Source organism: Crassostrea angulata, chromosome 4 (assembly GCF_025612915.1).
Source record: "Crassostrea angulata isolate pt1a10 chromosome 4, ASM2561291v2, whole genome shotgun sequence".
Lineage (NCBI taxonomy): Eukaryota > Metazoa > Mollusca > Bivalvia > Ostreida > Ostreidae > Magallana > Magallana angulata.
Window position 1 is genome coordinate 21576698 of NC_069114.1, and position 8223 is coordinate 21584920.

At 31.2% G+C, this 8223-nt stretch overlaps 2 non-coding genes across 2 annotated transcripts; one reads left to right on the plus strand and one right to left on the minus strand.

Annotated features, from left to right (window-relative positions):
• Positions 1–299: 299 nt before the first annotated feature.
• On the minus strand, positions 300–372 carry Trnar-ucu (transfer RNA arginine (anticodon UCU)). The gene has a single exon. It is a non-coding gene; the product is annotated as a tRNA-Arg (tRNA).
• Positions 373–4689: 4317 nt separating this feature from the next.
• Trnar-ucu (transfer RNA arginine (anticodon UCU)) lies at positions 4690–4762 on the plus strand. Its single transcript has one exon. It is a non-coding gene; the product is annotated as a tRNA-Arg (tRNA).
• Positions 4763–8223: the final 3461 nt, after the last annotated feature.

Below are 8223 nucleotides of genomic sequence, written 5' to 3' on the forward strand. Positions count from 1 at the left end.
CATTAATTATTAAACTAATTGTTATACATGTTTCATTATAATGTTGTTGTAGTTGTGTTTTTTGAAATTTAAGTGACATATAAATGTATATTGATATTCTCTTAGTTTTGATATATCCAATCGAGTTATTAATGACTGGCGTGTTATTGATACAGTAATTTTGCTACATGTTCTTATCATGCTTAACCAGTAATTTTGTAAATGTATGAAGACCTTTATATTACCTATTTGGTATGAAAAAAATGGTTGTGTAGAAAGCTTATTATTGTGTTTTTGTTGCACGTTGAAAAACAAAAATGCATCCACGGTGGGATTCGAACCCACGACCTCTGGATTAGAAGTCCAGCGCGCTATCCACTGCGCTACGCGGACATGTAATAATATGTAATATTGTGTAATAAAGTAGGTAACATTAGTAATACAATACAACTAATCCTAAATTTATAATAAGCAGCTTTATATATTGTAATAAAGTTGATTCAGTTTTGTATATACTGGTGTTTATATTTGTGTTCCTCTTTAATTTTGTTATGAATGGGTTACCGTATGTGAGTGACGAGTGTCGGGTGAGTGTGCTATTTTTAGATCGAGTATTTAAAGTGACCGGTTTGGGTGTAGTGGTCAGTAGAGGGTCCGGTAACGACATCGGCCGGGTGCCACGTTTTGCAGCTCCTGTTTCAAGATATGGTGAATATCTCAAGTTAGCTTAATACTAAGGAGAAATGGGTAGCCATTGAAATTTTGGATTCTGTTAGGCGGGCACATGTTTTCCTAGCCGTGCGTAAGGGTGTTTGATACAATTACCTGAAATACAGACTGGTGTGCTAGACGGAATTTTTCCTATGGAAGGTCGTGGGGACAATTGACGAAGGTCGGGGACGCATTCTATGCTGAGTGGGGCGTGGCTTTCTATCCGGGCAGTGTCGTAGACTGGAAGCGAGAGACCTGCGAGTCCGGTGTTATATAGTGCATTTTCCCCCTAGCCATCTTTCCCCCCGGAAAAATGGCTATATAGCAGTTCTTCCCCCCGGAAAAAATGGCTATATAGCAGTTTTTCCCCCACGGAAAGCTGACTATATAGTGGGCTTTCCCCCTTTTTATAGCCAGATTACCCCCACGGAAAACCTACTATATAGTGGATTTCCCCCCATTTTTACTTTCCGGCCATGTTTATTGCGGACCACTCGTGACAATAATTTGCAATAACTGATATGATATTAATTTCTTACAAAAAAGGATAATTATGGCATTTATTAATACATAGAATAAAATACATGGTTTTCCAACCCCAAATATGAACTAAGGCATGCGCCTTCATAACATGCATGTGTCATCATCGTTTATTTCACCTTTTACACGGATTTCGGAATACCTCGAATCTTTATCATCTAATCGATGCTTATCCACAGTTTTGACTTCGACGTTATGAACACGCGAGAACACATTTGAGTGAAAATACGCTGGTTTGGAAATTTAATTTTCCAATGTATTACCATCAAGTATAAGCTTATCCCAGGAAACTAACTGACCAATCTTGACTTAATTTTGTAGAGGAAGGGAATAAAAAGTGGAAATGTATTACTCCCTTCGTCCAAACGGTTATCAATTTTAAATTAATACCGTTAGAATTGACGATCTTAAAAACAAATGTATATTTCTTCTGCTATTCAATATCAAACGGGAGACAGGATGCAATGATATGATGAGAAACTGAAATGTTTTAGCTTTACTTTGATTGATGGGGTTCTAAATCATGGGTAAGGGGTATTTTATTTATGTATTAAAAGCATATGTAAAGTTAATGTTTACCATTTCGTTTAAAAGTTACGCATATTTATATTTTTAAGCACATTTCTAAGAAACGCGAGATATTATGATTTAAACATTTTAAAAAACAATGAAATGTCTTCACAACCAGAACAATGTCGGTATCTTTGCTGGTTACTTTCGAAAATGTGAAATGGATCCTGAACTAACTTTATGTTTATATTGTCACTCACTATTTGCTAATTTTTCCACTTTTAAGTTTGCAACGTGATTTATAAATATACAATTTTTAAAAATGATGCCATATAAATCAAGATGTACGATTCTATTACCTAAAAATTTATACTATTTGTTTCATATTTTTGCAATAAAGATTTACTTGTTTTTCTAATCAACTAAAAAGTAAAAAAGTCGTATATGCGCTTAGGTTGGTTATTTATTTTTGATTTTCGGTTTCTCCTTTTATGAATAAACGTTCATTGTTTTTTTTTTATCTAATTATCTATTATATCATTAGTCATCTTATGAATTGATTAAATGTTTTGGAGAATAATGAATTTTACCCGCGCACCTTTTTAAAAAATTTTGTTTGTAAATTTAAAAAAAAAGCAGCAGAATTAAAGTAATAGTCAATCATTTTGGTAAAGAAATATATGAGTGGTTGTGTATTTTTAAATGATGGTTTTACTTTTAAATGACCGTAAAAATATGTTCATGTGGTCATTTATAGTTTTTGAGATATGGGACCCTAAAAATACATATTCTTTATAATTGGATTTCAAACATCGGGCTCAAAAACAACAAAGGCTTCTACCCTGCATGGGGGCTTAAATTTTCGGTGTCATCTACTAGTGGTATACCACTATCACTGTGAAAATATGGTTAATTGGTCATCTCTAGAATTTGAGATTCGGGTCACCACTCATAGAACACTATTCAATCATTATAATCGGGTTTTAAACATCGGGCCCTGAAACATTAAGGGCCCCTACCCTGAGGGCTGAAATTTTCAGAGTCATCTTCAAGTGGTAAACCTTTGCCACTATAAAAATATGGTGATATGGTCTTCTCTAGTTTATGAGACATTGGACCCTAAAGAATATGCACAATAAATATTATAATAGGATTTTAAAAATCGGGCTCTGAAGCATCGGAAACAAAATTTCTCTAAAACAGAGGTTAAGCCTGGATGAAATTTTCACAAACAGACAAACAGTCTGATAGATTTATCAAGAAATTCTTAAAACATTCTCGTTTAATACAATTTCAGAACACAGAATTATGAATATAAGTGTTTAACTTGTAAAACTATTTTCAATAAATTACCTAAATTAAGTTCTATGTGTAATTCCATTACACAGATGTTCAACTTTCAGCATCGTCTATAAAGATAATAAATCGGCAAAACGAAACTTAACCTGTACATATGAATGCAGATACATGTATACATGTATGCAACATGGGAGTGTAGAAACATTGATTTTAATCCTTACTGGATTTCCATAAATATTTTTTATAAAATCTGAACCAAAAACGTGCGGGAGAAACCCTACTATGGGAGAAAAGCTACTATATAGTAGCTTTTCCCCCCGGGGGAAAGGCTACTATATAGTAGGTTTTCCGGGGGGAAAAGCTACTATGGGGGAAAAACTGCTATACAACACCGGGGCTTTCGGTTAGGATAGCGACAAGAGGGACAGGAAATTTGACGAGGGCAGGAGCGTCTCGAGTGCATAGTGACCTTGAGTACATTTTCAGAGAGGTTTTAAGTGTTAAAAAGCGACTGTTATTACAGGCTAATTTTCATATACATGCTTTTGAGCTGAAATTTGAAGTAATTGTAAATTCACGGTATTTTGAATTATGGAACTTTAATATTTTTTTGAGTAAATTTTTCAACAAGAGTTTTATTGGTTGAAATAGCTTCTTAACAACATTTTGTAGTTTACTTCCATTTTATATCTGATACAGTGTGATTTAATCTTGAATTTACTTGATAGTATCAGATATTTGTTCATTTGTTTAATTGAATTATTATTCTTTTTTTTTGTTATGTTCGAATGAGAGTGGTGTGAAAGGGGGAGTGAGAATAATGATTTGTTTTGTTTATTAATTTTTTTTTCAAGTTAAACTTGTTTATTTTCTTTACAAAATCTTATTGTTCATTCAGCTGACAAAATCCAAAAAGAACTCATTACACACACACACACACACACACACACACACACACACACACACACACACACACACACACACACACACACACACACACATTGTATGGAATTGTTTGTACATTTTTCAAATTATGTCTATACATTTATAAAATCATTGAATTATTGAAATATCAATCAAAAAACATAATCCGGAACAGCTGTGATGAAATGTTTTTGTTAAATGGTAACTATTTGTTGTATACTTTTTATGCTGTGTCGTTCCAGCATCGTACTCAAACGCTGACATGTAATGTATCATTTTGATTGTGTGCAAGCGGGGAAAATTGAAGAAAAAAATTTGAAAAATTAAAAAATATTAAAATCTAAGTATATATGTTATCATTGGAATATATGGTTTAAGTTATCATGATCATACATTATTTATCATTGTATTTCATTAATGTCCTTTAATCAGGACTGAATATAATGATATTTATATTTTTAAAAAGTAATAGAAATATCCTGAGCATTTCTGAAAAAAAAAATCTTTGCACAAACGAATTTTTAAATTTGTTATCAACATAATTACTAATATTTCTTAATTTGTGTACAGTATTCATAATGGTATATCGATCTTCTATATATGACATTTAAATATAAGATACTTTTAATATGAAACCCAATGGAGGTTATGTTAAACTATTAGTTCTTATGTATAAACCATTAAACACAGGTTTTTAAAAATAGTTTTGTATCTTTAACTCTTCATGTCCGCGTAGCGCAGCGGATAGCGCGCTGGACTTCTAATCCAGAGGTCGTGGGTTCGAATCCCACCGTGGATGCATTTTTTCTTCTCTCTCTCTCTCTCTCTCTCTCTCTCTCTCTCTCTCTTTAATTAGACTTTTCTGAGACCTTCAAAATATCTGTTACTAAAATCTTTTGTGTAAAAGGTATGAGACACAGTCAGACAGTTTTTTAGAATAAAAAAAGTAGACCACTGTAAGAATGTTAGACAAGGACAAATGACATTAGAATAGCAAATATATACCTGGTTATCTCATTTGATTTAAAAATTCATTGAAAATTTAAATTTCACTCCTTTAAGTGATTTTAAAAAAGAGTTGGGTTTAACACAGGTATTAGGGATGTTTTGTAAAATCGAAAAGGCAAATTAAGAACAAAAATAAATTTTCCAAACAAGTTATTAACACACTGATATAAACACATTGTATTAAAATTTGTCATGCAATAAAAATAGACAGGTATAAATTTGGTTTTACAGATCAATCAGAAAAGGGAAGTGCCAAAAAAACCCACCACGGAATCAATAAAATTCGTGATGGCCCAATTTTCGTGGTATTCGTGGGTACACCTTACCCATGAATTTACATCCTCGACGAAAAATAACTATAAACGATTTAGTTATCCTACTGAAATTGAGACCAACGCATCCACGAAATGACACTACCCCTAAATAAGCAAAAAACACACAATTTACGAAAATTGACCCCCTTTAAATCAAATGATTCCACAGTAGATAAAATCAAGAGCAACGATGATAAATGATATAGGCTTCCAAGATACTATAATATTAGAATAATGTATTATGCAATTGTTACAAACTTGAGCAATCTTTCTGCTTTCAAATGAAATAAATTGTTACTATGATACAATTTTTAATATAGTTTTCCCCCAACCATTTCACCCTTTTAGCCTTGTATAAAATTGGTCGTTAACAATTATAATTTTTATTTGTGTATACTTGATAACAAATATTAGAATGTGCCACAACCTTAATATTTAGTGATTATCTATACTTTTTTTTCTTAAACATACATGTACATAAAGCATATATAAAATTACCTACGTATCTATGCTAAAATCATCTGTTAACAGTAATCAAGGCATCTTAATTAGAATATGAGTCAGGTTATGTAAATTATTTAAAAAATTGATAAACATGTTTTATTAGGGGTTTATTTTAATGACTGTGATTATGTATAATTATGGTTAGGCCGACAAAATATTTACAAGTTCGGCTTATTCTTGGGTTTTCTTTTTTTTTGGGGGGGGGGGGGGTTGTGTGTGTATGTGGTTTTCTATTTTTTTTAACAATCGAAAATTATTTGTGGGTTGAGCTAAATCTAAGTACCATACATTTGCCATTAATCATTGCGGAAACATTACACACTGTTATAACCATTCATTTTCAAAAGTTTTTCGGCTAACAGATAATGTATTCTATTAAACTATACGTAAATTAAACTATACTTTAATTTCCCATAATCTTGCAATAGTAGACAACGCAGATACAAGGGAGTTCTCACAGAAACACCTTCTTCGGAAGAACTTCATTGCTTCAAATTTGTGTAATCACTATAAGATAAAAAAAAGTTGTTACAAACAGCAATCAATAGCGAGGATGACAAAATTTCATAATAAACTTTATTGCAGAAAAATACAGAAACTTATTCATTCAAGAGCCACTAGAATAAAAGTTGACTGCATAAGAATTATTTTATTGTGTGATGATTTGATTTTGTTGAAACCATAGCTCACAAATAACCAAATGTGGCCATACTCAAACGAGTTTTGTGTAGGGACATAATGTACCAAACTTAAGTTAATTTTTATTCAATCTATTGATTGAGTTACTGTTCCCATGTGAGGAAGAGGTGTTTTTGTATGATACAAATGATTTAAAAACACAATTTTTATATGTATATGTGTTTATTTTCTCACCATTTAAAAACAACTTGATATATTAATTTTTAAAATAAAATCTAAACATACATTTATTAAGAAAATATGTCATTCGCATCATTTTAAGATTTAACTAGGAAATGTTGAATTTTATAAAAGATTCCATCTATTATTTTACTTCAAGAAAACCATAATCAATAGGTTTAGTTTGATACACACCGTGCCGGTTCAAGCATTTATCCTTAACAGCAATCGCGTGTGTTACTAGACACACAAATGTCATTCTATCGTGCTCTAGCCTCATTTATAACGATTTTTAAAAAAGTTCCAGCAATTTAACACAGAGAATTAGAATAATACAATTAACAGCATAATTCACCCTAATAGGTCTGAACAGAGAAAACGGTGAGAGAAAATAGAGATATTTTCTTTACTGATCCTTTTTTATGTCCTGTCATAGTTCTCCGCCATAACTCATTTACCAAATTTGTTATATCAAATGATGGATTGAGGTAAGGTCAGCTGATGACCTATCATCGTCTCAAATTTAAGAACAATGAGAGATTGTAGGGTCTTTTGGACGATAGAAAGAACCCAAATCGGTAATGATATTTGTTTGGAAGAAATTGACCGTTCAAAATAGATTTTCGTATGCTCGACAACTCAGAAATAGATTTGTTAGAAGGAAAATGTTAAATATTGAACAATTATGTTATTCATTCCTCGACCTGCAGTAAAAAAACGTTTATATCAACTCTGGTAACCCAAGATTGATGGGAAGCAGACATAATATGCCAAACGATACCTATTAGCATAGTTTTTGAGTCTTGTTAAATTTGATAAATTTTCTTAAATGAAGAATCTTATTTATAATTTTTTTCCCAGTATAATGGCTCTTTTACTTACGATTTCTGAAGCAAATTATGGGTGTCTCCTTTCTTCTATCACCTTTTTCCTGTTCGTCACTCTGTAACACCAATTTATCTGTTCTAAAATACGTTGTGTATTGTAAAAAGGAACCAAGTCTGTTTTAAAATAAGATTTCAGTGTTTTGTTCTTTAGAATACGTATTTTAAAAAAAAATATTCGAGTTCATTATCATAGAGGGTACTAATAAGAGTTTAAACGTTTTCGTATACAACATCAAATTTTTGTTTTCGAATTCTTTTAAATTAGTGCTGCCTTTTCATCTAAAATTTGAAAGAATCAGAATATTATTTTTTTTTTGAAATACACACATCGTTAGATCATATTGGAGTAAATTACTAGATTCTTTGATTTGCATTTGTTTTGGGTTTTTTTTTTAAAACGATGACTTTATTTGTTCGAGCAAAATAATTATTTAAAAATGTAAAAAAAAAAAAAAAATTTAAACAGTTATATTTTTTCAAAAGCAAAATAATTTTTAAAATTTTGCAAATTAATTTAAATACGGCTCTATTTGCAGATTGAAATAAAATGTATACATATTGAAGCAATATGACAACATTTAACCTTAAAAAAGAAACCCACCGACACATAAAATACTTATTGAAAATCATTTATGTGAGGCTGCAATGTGATAGAAAAAACTAGCCATCAGATCTTCCTTAAAAGTTTA